This window comes from Leucoraja erinacea, chromosome 10 (assembly GCF_028641065.1).
Source record: "Leucoraja erinacea ecotype New England chromosome 10, Leri_hhj_1, whole genome shotgun sequence".
Lineage (NCBI taxonomy): Eukaryota > Metazoa > Chordata > Chondrichthyes > Rajiformes > Rajidae > Leucoraja > Leucoraja erinaceus.
This window is the reverse complement of record NC_073386.1, coordinates 19,804,230-19,821,598: the sequence shown is the minus strand read 5'-3', so window position 1 is coordinate 19,821,598 and position 17,369 is coordinate 19,804,230. Positions and strand designations below refer to the sequence as shown.

Sequence of the window (17,369 nt, the reverse complement as noted above, 5' to 3'; positions counted from 1 at the left end):
GTGTGGTAGTATTGTGTGGCCAACTTTGTAGAATATCCCTCTGATATTCTCCTGTGCTAGATAGGTGGCTTACAATGCCCCAAATGGAGGGCACTGTACATGGCTTCTCCAGTGATGGTGAGACTCATAATATGTGGATATGTGACCAGAGCCTCTTGTAGTCTGACCATTGTGCAATGCCATTACTACATCATTATTTTTCATGAAGCCACTTTTGTTTCAGGAATTGATTGTAATCTGACAATCCTAAACCATTTTTTTCCAACTTCCAGGTTTTCATTTTAGTGTTGCTCTCCACATTGCCCTTTGAAAACTGTAGGCAGCATGTCCTCTTGAGGCTATTGTGTATAAATACTGCTAAATGATTCAATTAAACATATGTGATCCGAAAGAATATTGGGCCATTTAAACACTCAAGTTTATATGCTGTTCAATCAGTTTATTGCTTATCTAATCTACAACCAACACTTTCTGTCTGGTCCATAGCTGTTTACAGACTTGCCACCAAAATCTCACTTCACCCAGCGCCTCCTGGTATTCCAACTAAATGTGCTGACTCTAATTTTAACTTTATGGCTCTTTGTTGTGGTTTCTCGTACCAGAGGAAACATTGAATTTGTTAATTATTTTAAACACCCGTGTGGGATCATCCCTCAGGTGTGCTAGATTAAAACCTAGCCTGTTCCTCGTGTAAATGTTTTCATTAGACCTTGACGTAAAGGGGATAAATCCAAAACAATTTATAAAAATCTTTTAGTGCAGGCAAGTTGCAGGAAAGGATTGTTAAGAACATAATAGCACAAAGTGGGGGGCATTAAAAGTTGGAACATAATGATCAATACAATGAGGGAATAAACAGGGGAATAATATATTTGTTTTTTACTTTCACCAAAATGGGAAAATAATTAATCCTGGTTATTAGTTAATGGATAATCCAATAATAAGAACAGTAGCTTCTCTTGTGTAGGAAGGAACTGCAGATGCTGGTTTCAACCGAAGATAGACACAAAAAGCTGGGGTAACTCCGGGACAGGCAGCAGCTCTGGAAAGAAGAAATGGGTGATGTTTCGGGTTGAGAACCTTCTCGTGCATCGTATTGGGAATTACTTTTATTTTTCAGCCTATTTCATTGTCGGTCTCTGCATTGCCTTTAGGAGAGTGCAGTAACTATTCTTGCACATTCACCTCCCGAGGTCACTGTCAAAAAAACGCTGGAAGGGGTATGGAAGGTATGATTGAGGGGAGTGATTACTGTCTCAATTTCACCGCTCTCTTTAAGAAGAAGTGACCAGTTTCCATACAATTCCTCCCCAACAGTACCACAGATGAAATGATGACATTGATATGTGCAGGGAGCTGCATAGTTAAGCACGAGCATATGTTTACTCTACCGAGAAATGTAACTGTCTTCACTACACTGACAATCCCCCAGCCACTCATTGATGAAAAATGAAACTCCATGTTGCAATGAAGATACATTAAAAGTTATCTGTATATTAACCAAGCTATGTGTGGGAAGGACCTGCAGATGCTGGTTTAAACCGAAGATGGACACAAAATGCTGGAGTAACTCAGCGGGACAGGCAGCATCTCTGGAGATCATAAGATCATATGTGTTGGGAGTAGAATTAGGCTAATCGGCCCATCAAATCTATACCTATACATGGCCGATCTATATCTCCCTCCTAACCCTATTCCCCTGCCTTCTCCCCTTAACCTCTGACACCCGTACAAATCAAGAATTCATCTATCTCTGTCTTAAATATATCCATTGACTTTGCCTCCACAGGACTGTGGCAAAGAATTCCACAGACTCACCACCCTCTGACTAAAGAAATTCCTTCTCATCCCCTTCTTAAAGAACATCCTTTAATTCTGAGGCTATGACCTCTAGTCCTAGACTCTCCCACTAGTGGAAACATCCTCTCCACATCCACTCTATCCTAGACTTTCACTACTCTGTACATTCAGACTGAAGAAGGGTATTGACCCGAAACGTCACCCATCCCTTCTCTCCAGAGATGCTGCCTGTTTATCTAACCTATGTCGTTTGGAATATGTGGTATAGATTACAAAAGATGTACAGTGATTATGGCAAAGGTAACATACTTTTCCAGTCAAACACTTAAGGGCCTGTCCCACCATTCGAGGTAATTCAAGAGTTCTCCCGAGTTCTCCCCTGATTCGAGTTTGTGTAATGTACGTAGCAGGTACATAGGGGCTCGTACGAGTAAAAAGTAACAATTTCTTTCATCGCGGGTATTTTTTTTACTCGTTTTTTCACAGTGTTGAAAAAACGTCACGAGTTTACCGGATCTCCCGAGTACCTACCGTTACTCGTACGAGCCGCTACGTGACATCCACGAGCTCCTACATACCCGCTAACGTACATTACACGAGCTTGAATCGGGGGAGAACTCGGGAGAACTCTTGAATTACCTCGTACGGTGGGACAGGCGGTTTAGTTTTGATGCCACAGTGAGCTGGAGGAATTGTTCCAGGTTGATTGTGCTCTGTTTTTGCACCACATGTAGCTGACAGCCTTTCATTGTTAATTTGTTCGCTGGAGTATGGCATGAGCTTAACAGCTGTGTCAATAATATAAAATGAGTGTTGGCCAATTCACAGCGGGCCGGGACTATCTGCGATAAAATCGGTTACTGTCTCCTCTACTGGCGCAAAAGTGAGAAGCGCTTTGAAATTTCAGCCCAAATTATGTTGTACCCCTGGAGAAGTGGAGGCGATGAGTTTCAGTTGGCCTGCTCTGTTGTGGTATTTTCAACTGTCCTCCGAGAGACGAAACTGGGAATCCAGGAAAGGGAGAATGGAAAACCTTAGTTCTCTTATCTTCCTGGAATACTAAACTAGTAAGATATTCTTTTGGAATAAACTGCACATGTATGTCTGAATACCAAAGTTCTGAATCACGGATCCCAGGCCAATACTTTGATCAATGCTTCACACTGTTGAGTGGAAGGCAGGATAACACTTTCATTTACTGGCTGCTTTAATGATGCAGAAGACTTCAACTATTAATCCCAATGATTGGATTGAAAGAATGGAAGTACTCCTTCTAGAGCAGAGTTTAGTTTAGCGATACAGCTCGGAAGCAGGCCCTTCAGCCCACCGAGTCTGCACCGACCAGCAATCCCCGCACATTAACACTATCTTACACACACTGAGGACAATTTACACTTATCCCAAGCCAATTTACCTACATACCTGTACGTCTTTGGAGAGTGGGAGGAAACCAAAGATCTCGGAGGAAACCCACGCGGTTTTGGGGAGAATGTACAAACTCCATACAGACAGCACCCGTAGTCAGGATCAAACCCGCGTCTCCAGCGCTGCATGCGCTGTAAGGTAGCAACTCTACCGCTGCTCCACTGTGTTGCCAAGCTGGTGAATTTGTCAATGACAGCAGGCAAAGCCCTAAATATTGAAACACCACCATTAGGAATCTGGCCTGTACAATACATATTTTGCAGAGCACAGCTTTTTAATTGAGAAAAAATGTGGAAGTATGTCTGTATCCCTGCAGGGACTGCCATTTCAAGGAGATCCGATGATGGTCAGCATAAATACACAACCGACTCTGTCACTCCAACTGCCATATTATGCTGGCAAGCACTAGATTAACAGTTGCACAGCAATTATGTACAAAAGAACATCCTGTAAATTGCTCCATCTTGTTGAAGGATTATTTGGCAAATGTTGTATTTGTTTATAAATCCGTGTCACAATTACATCAATCGTGTCAAATAGCTCGTCATGTAACATCAGCATGTTGGATACAGACCATGGCTTTCTCCCTTCCTAACGTTGCTAAGCACTTTTTTTTTATAAAGCCAAGTATTCTTCTGATAAATAAGTACTTTCTCCTTGAGATTAATATACACCACAGTCCACTAGAGATTAATATATCCCACCACAGTTATATACCTCCCTCTTTATGCAGCAGGTTTTTTTGCCCATTCTTATCCAATCTAATATGTGCTGTAACATTTTGACCCAGAGCAATTTTGGCTGGAAATCATGATCGGGGGTTAAAATCTGAAAATAATCTGGGTATTTATGACTAAATCAGTCAACATATAAAGGGAGGTGATCCGCTTATGAATATATGAAAAGCAAATGGAAATTTACAGCAGATCGACTAGCAGCTGGGAAAGAAAAGACAGATTGCTCATTAAGGGTGTGTGTCCTTGAGAACTGGCCTCTGCCGTGGCTATTGCTCAGGAACGCACAGATGGAAACGGCAACATATTCACAGAATTACATCTCACAGAAGCATTTGAAAAATGACCAGCATCAAATTAGTGCGTTGATCTTCAGGTGTTTCTATGCCCTTCCTGACACCGCATCTGAGCACCAACTCCACAATTGCCCTTCAGCATGCACCAAAATAGATCTCGAAGAGTTTGAGAAAAATTGTAAACGGATAAACGAGATGGATGCAAACAATGGGATGGGATAGTTCAACAACCTGCATCTGTTCATTTTGTCCCTTTTGCATGGTTGCCGTGTGCAGTGAGCCTCAGTGAAATTGCTCAGCGGTTGCACTCCTCACTGGGATGTACAATGTCATAAGTGCGCTATCTCTACTTAGAACAAGCCATTGCAACTGAAAATCAGTCTGCTTCTGCATGAGTAGTCCTCATCTGGAAATAGTGTCTCCATGCATTCCTGTCAGAGTGCTTTACTTTAGACTTTAGAGATACAGTGTGTAATAGGCCCTTCTGCCCATTGAGTCCGCGCCGACCAACGATCACCCTATACACTAGCATTATCCTACACACTAGGGACAATTTATAATTTACAGAAGCCAATTAACTTACAAGCCTGTACATTTGGAGTGTGGGAGGAAACTGGAGCATCCGGAGAAAACCCAAGTGGTCACAGGGAGAATGTATAAACTCCGTACAGACAGCACCCATAGTCAGGATTGACTCTGGGTCTCTGGCACTGTAAGGCAGCAACTCTACCGCTGCACCAATGCACTGTGCCTCTGTGCAGAATGGAGGACTGAGAAAGAAAAAAAAAACTTGGATTTCATGATCTAGTCAATGATACTTAATCTTCTTTATAGATTCACACACGAGCATGCACTGCCCATTGGAATTTTCTGGCCAAGTTGATCCTAATGGATATGGATACATTATTTCCTCATGGAATTCAACATGACTGGCAAGTACTCCCTGGAGACTAGTGAAATCAAACCTTATTGCAGTGGAAATCAATAAGCAGCTTCAATAAAGAATAGATAATTACTTTAAATAGTACTTGTGGGACATCTTGCTAGAAATGGAACAAGGAGTTGAAGGAGTGCAGAGCTCTCAGCAATATTGCCATGCCTGATAGTTTCCTAGCATCAGCTGTTTTGTTAAATGATTGGTTGTAGCTTCATGCACCTTCCATTTAGCAGAAAAAGACAGTGCTGGAGCAACTCGGCAGGGTCCCGACTTGGGTTGGGACCCTTTTTCCGACTGACTGAAGGGGTGGGGGGAGAAGCAGGAAAAAACAAATGGGAGGACAAAGTGTGGCAAATAATAGGTGGATGTAGTTGGGAAGGGGGCTTTAATTGGCCGATGGTTGGACAAAGGCTCAAGAGGTAAAGAGCGAAGGTGCGTGACAAAAGTATTGAAGAATTGCTATTTGTGAAACATCACCTATCCATGTTCTCCAGAAATTAGATGGGTAGATGGGTAAGCCAGGTTTACAGGAATATGGGCAAAATGCAGGCAAGTGGGACTTGTGAAGATGGGACACGTTGGGCGGTGTGGACAAGTTGGCCAAAGGGCCTGTTTCTACACTGTATGACTATGTTGCCTGACCCACTGCAGTATTTGGGTCTTTCTTTGGAAACCACCATCTGCAGTTCCTTGTTCCTACCATTATTTCCATTTTCATAGATTGCCTTTCAAATAGCACTGGCTGGGTTTAAGTGGCGATAGTGCCCTTACAACAGTGACTTTCCCAGTGGGCTGTGCGGCCCATGGACAACTTTATTCCTGCTTGCTGATTGCAGCAAACATGCAAATCTTCTTCTTGCGTATGTCGTGCACAACCTAAAGTTGTGAGACAACTTGTTCTGTTTGATCTTCTGTTTGTGCACGCCAGGTTGATTGCATTTGTCAAAACAGGGTGGACCACGTGAAGGTTGCAATCTCCCACCACAAACATGCAAATGAAAACAGATTCAACATATGCAGGTTATTTACATATCCCAACTAGCGACTAACCGATTTACCTTACTATTATTCTTCGCCACATCACCCAACCTATTAATGATTCAAAATTCAACATGCATATTTTCGGCAGGGCAAAGTTGAAATATTCTCCTTTCTAGGTTTAATTCAACCAAATAGATAGAATAAAGACGTCACGGTGTGCTAGAAAATGTGTTAGAGTTATTCATCCCATATCCTGATGGGTTGTTAACTCAGCAGAAATGGCTAATGTTTCAAAGCAGAGATACTGTAGATAGATTCTTGATTAGTACGAGTGTCAGGGTTTATGGGGAGGCAGGAGAATGGGGTCAGGAGGGAGAGATAGATCAGCCATGATTGGATGGTGGCGCAGACTTGGTAGGCCGAATGGCTTAATTCTGCTCTTTTCACTTATGACCTTATGAAAAGTGCCCTTTTCAACGATCCATATGTGAAGGAAACTTGTGCTGGTGCAGCTGAACTTGTTGGTGCTAAGGAAGCATTGATGTGATTTATTAATCCCAAGAAGGACCTTTGTAAATTACTCTGGAGACAGAAACATAGCAAAATAGGTGCAGGAGTATATCATTCGGCCCTTCGAGCCAGCACCGCCATTCAATATGATCATGGCTGATCATCTAAAATTAGTACCCCGTTCCTGCTTTTTCCCCATATCCCTTGATTCCTTTAACCCTAAGACCTAAATCTAACTCTCTCTTGAGATTACAAAGGCCATGTCCCAGAGTCAGGTAATGGTGTTTGTTCATTTCTTGAGTCCTACTTCATTGTGCCTTTTTAGATCATGTAACTGGAGAACTACCTGCATTTTGGCCTCTCCGTGAGCTCCTTCACTAAACACGTCTCTGCACATCCTTTGCACCCACCCAAAGCAGGATGGAAAGCACCATATAAGAGTAGCTCCCAAAACATTCCTAGTTTAATAGCAAAGAACAATAGAAGTGACATGGGAAATATAACATCTCAAACATCCCATCCGAAACAACTGGGTCTCCAGAATTTAATTAGTTCAGCTTTTTGTCACGTGTACCGGGTACAGTGAAAACCTTTGGTTGTGTGCCAACCAGTCAGAGGAAAGACAGTACATGAATATAGTCGAGCTATCCACCGTGTACAGTTACATGATAAAGAGAATAACATGAATAACGTTTAGCGCAGGATATAGTGCAGTAAAGTCGGATCAAAGACAGTCCAAGGGTCTCCATTGAGGCAGATAGTAGCTGGACCAGTGTTTCCACAAAATACAAGGTCAATCCTAACCAGATATGAGCTGGACAAGCAAGAGGTGGCCATCTTTTATACCAGTGAAAACTTGCATTAAGTCCTAGTTAGAAATGCTGCAGTATAAGTGAAATAGTGGAACACATCCTTAAAGACTGCACTTTTCAGGGTTACGTGCCATAACCTGACTCCAAAAGTGGGCCTCAACATGCGAGTTACTGCAATTACCATATGATATGGAAAATAGAAAGCAATGATGGATTTATCATGGTAGCATATTTTAGCTGACCTGGAAGGTGCCATGATGATACTTGGGGGTGGAGTGTTCATCTTCAGCTTGATGAGCATAACGTTTTGTAAAGCATTTTTCATTAACTGAAATATTTTGATTTTCCCTGATGATTCCGCGTGAAGGAATTCCCGTTAGGAATGTGTCTCGGACTAGCAAGTGCATAGGTGAAGTAAGCCATTCATTTTTTTTTAACAGGAATCAGCTGTACATTCCCAGATCTTAATAACACAGACTGCAATCTGACCCATGGCTTCAAACTTCCACATAAAGTATGTGTCATAATATTTACTGCAGTGTTGGTGCCATTTACCAGAAGGGCCAGAGAGAGAAAGTAGGAGTACAGTCACCATTAATTTCATCACCAACCTCATGTGCTTGGCGTCAGTTTGCTCTCCTTAAAGATTCAGATGAGAGATTGTGTGAAATGTAATACACTCACCTGGTAATGTAAGAATCTCAGTGTTTCATTCTTTCATCTTCTGTAGACAATTGCTCTAGATAACAGTTTAGAACAGGTACTTTCCCATGTCACTTGTTGTTCAGTTTGCACCTCTGCTTGAATCAATGGGAATTACTGATGTCCTTTATATCATTCTCTACTTTGCATTCAATAGTCTCATATTTTGGAGGGACGAGGGGTCCAACTGTGGGTTAGGTATTTACTCACTCATAAAACACTGCAGTATGTGCACTGTGCCAAATAGTTGAAGAGTTTGGTGCCTTCAGAGAAAAATACTTGGAATTAATAGCTTGGAAGTGAATGAAGAACAAACTGATCTTAAGGAAGTAAGGACAATTTGATTATATGAACATTCTCATTACATTCAGACAAATGCAGTTGCCCTGTGCCCCTTGGAACGATGAAGAATTGTTTTAATACCTTCCAGAGAAGGATTTATTTTTGGCTCACACAAAGTCCTTTATTGTATTGGCCATAGCAGTGTTCTCTAGTACTACCACCAGTCTAATAGCCCAATAACATGCATATTTTATATCATCAACATAAACCTCAGCTATGAACTATTTAAGAAAGAACTGCAGATGCTGGAAAAATCAAAGGTAAACAAAAATGCTGGATAAACTCAGCGGGTGAGGTAGCATCTGTGGGGAGAAGGAATAGGCGACATTTCGTGTCTAGACCCTTCTTCAGACTCGTAACAAGGACAGAGTACCCCTTGTCCTCACCTTCCATCCTACCAGCTGTCGCAAGGACCCAGTCCATCCAAGGACCCAAGCAGTCTTTCCAGGTGAGGCAGAGGTTCCCCTGCGTCTTCTCCAACCTCATCTACTGCATCCGCTGTTCCAGGTGTCAACTTCTCCACATTGGTGAGACCAAACGTAGGCTTGACAATTGCTTTGCCCAACACCACCGCTCAGTTCGCAATAACCAACCTGATCTCCCGGTGGCTCAGCACTTCAAGTCCCCCTCCCATTCCGAATCTGACCTTTCTGCCTTGGGCCTCCACCATTGCCAGAGTGAGGTCCAGCGCAAATTGGAGGAACAGCACCTCATAGTTTTGCTTGGGTAGTTTACACCCCAGCAGTATGAACATTGGCTTCTCCAATTTCAGATAGTGCTTGTGTTCTCCATCCTTACCCTCCCCTTCCAAGCTCTCCCACAAGCCTACTGTCTCCGCCTCTTCCTTCCCCCCCCCCGACATCAGTCTGAAGAAGGGTCTCGACCCGAAACATCGTTATTCCTTCTCTCCATAGATGCTGCCTCACCCTCTGAGTTTCTCCAGCATTTTTGTCTATCTTCAGCAATGAACTATGATCTTTGGTTGCTTTAAGAACAGGGTCTCTTTTTACACTATTATGGAGTTTTTAATTTATTGAATTTTTGTTCATTGTATATTATTTACAGGCCTGTGTAAGAAGGAAAGGCAGTTGCTGGTTTACACCAAAGATAGACCCAAATTGCTGGAGTAACTCATCAGGTCAGGCAGCATCTCTGGAGCAAAATGACACGTGACGTTTCGGGTCAAAACCCTCCTTCAGACAGAGTCAAGGGGGTGGGAAACTAGAGATATGGAAAGGTTCAGAACAAATCAGAGCCGGCACTGACGACCAAGGAAAGATGGAGCCCACAATGGTAGTGGGTTGATAACGAAGGGATATATGAATGCAAACAGTGGAACTAGCAGGTGGGGTGGGGGAGGGGCAGGGAGAGAGAGAGAGAGAGAGGGGTTACTTGAAATTAATGAAATTAACATTCATACCGCTGGGGTGTAAGGCCTGTTATGCTGCTTGCTGCAATTCAGAATTTCATTATTCCATTGTCAGTACATATGACAATTAAACATTTTCTCTTCTCGTGACATGGTATATGGTGGAAAGCTTCAAGTGATGAGAGAGTGTAAAGATAATGAACACTGGTAACTTCATAGACAAATAGAAATTCACAGTATATGTCTATTTTTATGAAGAAACATAATTGGTTGAGGGAGTTTTGATCGTAGAAATTTACACCATAGAAGGAAACAATTTGACCATGTGTTCGTTCTGGCAGAATAAATGCCAGCCTGCCCAATCATACTTTCCATATCTAAATCATGACTAAAACACTACACATCAAGTATTGGTGATGGCTGTCTCTGCTTTATGACTCTTTGAGTAGGTGGAAGACTTTAAGTTTGCCAGCTTGTGTGTATTATGGGAAACACATGAGCACATATCTCCATAATCTTCTACAGATTTTTTAACGATTTTTGGAGGGGCTAGCATTCCGGTATGTCTCCACATCTGCACATCCCTGGATTCAAGTTCTGGCCCTCCTTCAATCTCTGGATGAAAATTAATTCTCAGTTCCATTTTAGCCCTGCCAACACATCACAGAAGTCAGTGAAAGCATATATATTTTAGACTTTAATGAAATGAAATGTCATTAAATTTATTGAAAAAGGATGCATATATATTTTAGACTTTAGAGATACAGCACGGAAACAGGCCCCTCGGCCCTCCAGCGATACCCCATACACTAGCACTCTCTTACACACTGGGAACAATCTACAATTTACAGAAGCCAATTAACCTACAAATTTGTATGTCTTTGGGGTGTTGGGTGAGAAAATTGGAGCACCTGGAGTAAATCCACACGGTCAAAGGTAAAACGTAAAAGCTCTGTACAGTCAGCACCCATAGTCAGGATCGAACCTGGGCTCTCTGGTGCTGTAAGGTAGCAACTCTACTGCTGTGCCACTGTGCATTTTTTAATGCTAAAGTAATTCTTAATGCTAAAGGGACCAAAGGAGTAGAGGGAGATCATGGGGATAAGCAGTTGGAGTGAATGAATGTTCAGCCATGATCACGTTGAATGATGGAAGAAGATCGAAGGGCTGAATTATTTACCTAGGCTCTTATTTTCTGAATTCTACATTTTGATTTAAAGTCTAGGATTATTATCCTCTCTGCTAAACACTTCATAATATTAAATGCCTTAAGTTAGTTCCCTCTCTGCCTCCTCAAACAAATCAATCTCAGCTGAAAGCAAATCTTGCCACATGGATAAAATAAAAACTGTTAAATATAAGCTGAAAATGCTTAACAGGCCAGCCACATCTGCGGGGAGTGAAAGCTAAGCTTCTGATGAAAGCCCATTGAAACATTAATGCCCGAACTCTCTCCGCGATTGTTCAATGACTCCAAGATTTTTGTTCTTTGTTTTGGAATTAATAACTCAAATTGTCACGGTTTTTGGTTCAGGACTGTCATTAGAGTTGGCAAATTGACAGTGGCAGAGAGAAAAATAAAGAAACACTGGAATGAGATGAATGTGACAGGGGAACTTAAGCAAGGTAGAAAAATGAGTGAATGCGGGTCTCAAATAAATATTTGAGCACCAACTGTGTCAAAACCTATATTTCTGAATTCTTATTTGGCATTTATATTTTGGGTTGCAGTACGAACAAATGGTACGAACAAATCTGTTTTTAACAGAACACAGCATTTGAAATGCTTCATATGGAATCATTTACATGTAGTTGAGTATGCTAATCTGTTCTGTACTCTGGAAGGCACAGTAATGTGCCAACAACTGGAGCTGATGGATTGTCAGTGCTATTGTTTTCAACGCTCTTAGAATATTAACTTGGCTATACTGCGGTATTGTCAACGCAAGTGTAAAAGATTGCACCAGATAACAATAGAGACTTTGTTTATCATAGATATTTCACTCTCCCATTGGAACATTTAAGCCATTGAAATATGCTGAAGTGTTTTCAGTCCATCAGTATGCATCATCGGGCACAATAGTGCCCTGCGGTGAACCCATTGATAGCCAGGACAAAAAAGCAGCATAAAGCTGGAAACATTCGGCAGGTTAGTCAGCAACTGCAGTAACATTTGGATCGAATACTCCTTCATTGGAAAACAAAATTGTTGCTTTCAATTTGGAGAGAGGGTGTGGAAAGAAAGCGAAAGATAGAAGAGAATAACTGGGTGAGGACGGGATTACCGAGGTGATTCTTCTGTTTGTGGAGCCATTTTAAAGAGTTCAGAGAACATAGAAAAGAACAACATAGGAACAGGCCCTTCAGTCCACAGTGTCTGTACAAACCCTGGTGCCAACGCAAACTAATCCTATCTGTCTGCACATGGTCTACAACCCTCCATCCATGCCTGTTCATGTGCCTGTCTAAATGCCTCTGAAAATTTGTTATTGTAGCTGTTTCCACCACTTCCTGCGGCAGCATGTTCCTGGCACCTCACACTCCTCTGTTTTAAAAAAAAAGCCTCACAAATCTTTTAAAACTTTTCCCCTCTCACTATCTGAATATTTGACATTTCCACCCTGTGTGGGAAAAAAAACTCTATCTATGCCTCTCGTCATTTTCTATACTTATCGGATCACCTCCATGAACCTCTTGACACTTCAGAGAAAACAATCCAACTTGGTCCAACCCCTCCTTACAGCTAATACTCTCTAATTAAGCAGCATCTGGGTGAACCTCTTCTTGCATCCTCTCCAGTGCCTTCACATCCTTCCTGCAATGAGACAACCAGAGGGAGGGGGAGAGATAGAGAGAGAGGGAGAGCAATCAAGGTGACATATAAAATCTGTGAAAAGCTGGTCAGCTGTTCCTCAGACCTGAAACCAAGAGCAGGGGGCTGGAAATGTCCAGCGGATCAGGCCGTGTCAGTTGTTAGAATAGATGAGTTAATGTTTCAGATAGCGAACCTTGCAACAGTGCTCGCCAGTTCTAATGCAGATCTGCAAAAGTGAAGTTATCTGAATGCCAAGCTATTCAGGACGAACTTCGAAACTAAGATGGCGGCATGGAAAGAATGAAAGCATGTGTGAGAAAAGAGAAAGACAGGTTGTCTGGTGATTTGTGCATTTTGCAGTAAATGGGACTTGCAGTGTGCGAATAAGGTATCCTACTTGCTCATAAAATAACATCCAACCCCAATGCACATATACAGCAAACTTTGCCTGGGAATTGAAGCCTGGGAAATTTCCCACAGGGAAAATGAAACAAATAAAAGACACAGCTGTCCCTCTGTCCCTTGCATCTCATATCTGTGGGCTGCATATGTTACAGGCTGGATTCCAAGGTGAGCAGGGTTGTGAGCAGCGTGACTAAATTTCTGACTGTGGACAAGCTGTGCCGATTGTAAGGAGCACAAATGGGGAAGTTGTGAGCAGTCTCAACTGCAGGTGCAAAGGTACAGCGGCTTCGACCACGGGTTCCCCAGTGCAGTGGCCCCTGTTTCAGGCGTTTCTCGCATGCAGCAGCATCCAGGAAGCAGCCAGCTAGATTGCTAATTCATACAAATGCTCGCCAAAACACATTTGTTCCCCTGTGAGCATCTCCAGGAGCCTCTTTAAGAAGGGCATTAAGTATACATTGACCACCACGCTACCTAGCTTCAAGGTTTCAATCTTATATGGAGAGATTATGCAAATTAGTGTTGTATTTCAATGAATGGAAAATAATATGGGGTCATTTGAACACAGTTTTCAAGACACATTAATGGAATGTTAATGGAAAACATTACAAACATATAAAGATGATTTATTTATTCTGACGGGTGAGCTCAGGATTAGTTCGTATTATAGCAACTCTTCCAAGAGTGCAATCAAAAAAACATTTCTGCGTGTAAAGGATAATAATAAAATAATGGGAGTGGGATTTGGCTAGATTGCGCCAGTAGACGTCACAAGGGAGAGCCAGTGGCTGTGCACAGTCTGCGAGTTCACCTCCTGCGCCCTCTGAAGACCCAAAATCATTGCACGTGGCCTGGCCGACCCTTACCTTATTGATCCAGTATGGTCAGGACATTGGGCCTTAAAATGAGGAAATAAGAAATTCCGAGGGCAAGATTGGACTTTTCAGAGATTTGAGATGTGAAAAGTTGCAAGGTGGTGCTGGAATGTGGCGACTCTTTGTTTGCTGCCTCAGAAGAGGACCTATTTACAATCACGTCCACTCTTTCACTTGTGTATGATTGACTCATGTACAGTGTGATCTGACTGAATAGCACACATAACAAGCTTTTCACTCTATCTTGGTACATGTGACAATAATAAACTAAACTAAACTTAAAAGTTTGCAGTAAATTATGCTAAGTACATCTTAAATGTAAAATTGACAGCATTTTCCTAGCCTAAACCTCATGTACCATATCCAGAGTATGGGCTAAGGTACATAGAGTTAGATCATAGATCATCCGTGATCTATTAAATAATTGACAGATTTGAGAGGTTAAATGACCTGCTGTTTTTCCTACATTCCAAGGATGAATGGCAGCACATTAATGTTCAAAATTCATCTTTATATACAGGCATGAAACAAGCAATGAACAATAAGCCCGTATTGTAGAAACAAGGAACTGCAGATGTAGGTTTACAGAAAAAGACACAACGTGCTCTTTGTGAGTAACTCAACAGGTCCAGCAACATCTCTCGACTACGCATAGGTGACATTTCAGGTTGCGACCCTTCAGAGTGACATGGCACTCGGTATTGTAGTCTGCCTCAAAATTCCCTCTGACTGATTTCAATAGAGTTGAATTTTACAAATGCAGTACCAACTTGGAATATTGCAGTCTAATAGGGAAATCATGATTTCAATCTTTAAAATTATACTCATGTATTTAAATAGATTTTGCAAAAGCAGGTTAGTAATTTCTTAACCAGTACTCTTCAATTAAGCAATAACCTCACTTTTGAATCTAGTGCCTTAAAAATTATTACAAATCGGAAATGGCTTTGGCAGGTTTAAACATTGCAAGGAGTGCAAAGGTTAATCACTGTCCACATTTTTGAGTGAGTTTTGGATGATTTATTTTTTTGTAATTCCTGAACAATAACAAAACAGAGTGGAAACTGTCTGCAGCTCGTGGTGCTGGCGTTTCTTCCTCCCCAGGAGATAAAGCAATGTTTTTCTCCTCAGCCTCTTCATGCAATGCATTGACTACAGACAGAAATTTACTCAAGCAGACCGGCCACAATCCCCCCCTGACCCGGCTCAGAATTGGCCTGTGCCATCTGGAGCCAGCAGCTTTGAGATGAAGAGGATGAGAAGGGCAGCTGTACCTTTTATATTTCCTCTCTCCCCACGGGAACAAACCCAGGCTTTTTTTTCCATGCATTCATTGCAAATGACTCCTGGTTAGCTTCCACTGGTGATTTCTTATGACACAAAGAATGGGAACTTAATCATGTCAGGAAATCGGGAACTACTGTCCTCGAGGTGGGAGGGTGGAGTAAACAAGATAACTATGGATGAGATGGATATCACAAAATGCGCGCGCAATCCAGGAATCCATAATTTGTGACGGAATTGTAGATTATTTAAAGATTGATATGGTAATAAAGGTCAAATTAGACAGTTCTATTAAAACCAATTGTGCTTGACAGGCTTAATAGCATTTTTCCTTTAAGAAAGGACTGATTGTGCTCATAAAGGGACCACGGGTGAAATGTGCATGGGCTTTCAGAAGCGATTGAGTAAAATTTCTCACAGAAGACTTGCAGGTTTAGGCTTACAAACAAAATTATAATGACAAAATTAAAACTTTAAATACCAGGAAGTAAACATATATTTTGCAAGTAATGTATCTCAGTGCTGAATTTAATGTTCAATTTGTTTACTTGTATTTAAATAATTTAGATATGGGCACAGGGAGTCCCATATAAATATTGTGATTAATCCAAATGTAGAAAGTTTGACAAAGAGTGAAAAACACTGTTAAAGACTTGATGGTGGACAGACAGATGACAAGTGTAATTCAACGCACAGAAGTGTGAACAGTTTAAGAATAAGGGGTTAGACATTTCGAACGGAGATGAGGAAACATTTTTTCACACAGAGAGTTGTGAGTCTGTGAAATTTTCTGCCTCAGAAGGCGGTGGAGGCCGGTTCTCTGGATATTTTCAAGAGAGAGCTTGATAGGGCTCTTAAAGATAGCAGAGTCACGGAATTGTAGCATGACTTTTCTCTCAGTGATGCCAAGAAATATGGAGAGGTTTGGTACTCTGGGATTTTCTACTGGAGTAGAGAAAAGTAAGAATGGGATTGAATTATGTGGAGCTTCAGAAGGAAAATGGGGAAGCCTGTTGTATTATTCAGGTGTCCATGATAAAGGGCATTCATGGTTTCATAAGCAGGACGAGCAGAGAGGAGTTTAGGGGGAAAAATAACTTTAGAGGATTTCTTCAGTGAATCATATGTTTTTTCCCAGAAAATAATCAAGGTAGACACCATTGCAACTCTTAAGAGAGGGAAAAAATATATTTGTAGCAGGAAAAGCAGGTGGGTATCAAAACAGCAGCATTTGATTTGGGTTGTTCCACCAACAGTTCAAAATAATTGTTAGAACTGTTGAAGATTGAAATGAAAGTCAGTGGTGAACCTGCAGAATAACCACCCATACCAAGGTGCCAACACCAGGCAAATGGGACAAGATCATGTAGGCACCTTGGTTGGCATAAATATGCTGGGCTGAAGGACCTGTTCCCATAATGTATAAATCTATGACCCTATGATTTGTAATAACATGTGAATGACCTGTCAACTGGTCATTTAATCTGTCACAAGTTATGGCATGAATTGTTCCTCAACTGGGACAGCATGGTGGCACAGCAGAAGAGTTGCTTCCTTACAGCGTGACCCTGGTTCGATCCTGACTACGGGTGCTCTCTGTACAGAGTTTGAACATTCTCCCTGTTACTGTGTGTGTTTTCTTCGGGTGCTCCGGTTTTCTCCCACACTTCGAAGGCATACAGGCGTGTAGGTTATTTGGCTTCTGATAATTGTAAATTATCCCTAGTATGTAGGATAGTGCTAGAGTACAGGGTTATTGTTGGCCAGCATGGACTTGGTGGGCTGAGGGCCCAGTTTCCATGCTGTATCTCTAAAGTATAAAGTCTAAACTGCCTTAGTCCTTAGCATCCACTGTGAAACCAAGTCTAAAATGGACTCTTAACCACTTTTTTAATCTTCCCTGTAAACAACTCAGCTCAACAGGCAGATAGAGATGGACAATGATTGCTGGTTTTGCCAACAAATAAGAAAAAATGTCTAGTCAAGTCAAGTCAAGTCAAGTTTATTTGTCACATACACATATGAGATGTGCAGTGAAATGAAAGTGGCAATGCTCGCGGACATTTGTGCAAAAGACAAACA

The 17,369-nt window shown here is 41.7% G+C and overlaps 1 protein-coding gene across 2 annotated transcripts in view; it reads left to right on the top strand.

Annotated features, from left to right (window-relative positions):
* Window positions 1-17,369, top strand: part of slc6a9 (solute carrier family 6 member 9) — a 236,417-nt gene that overhangs the window by 160,442 nt on the left and 58,606 nt on the right. The window lies entirely within an intron of this gene.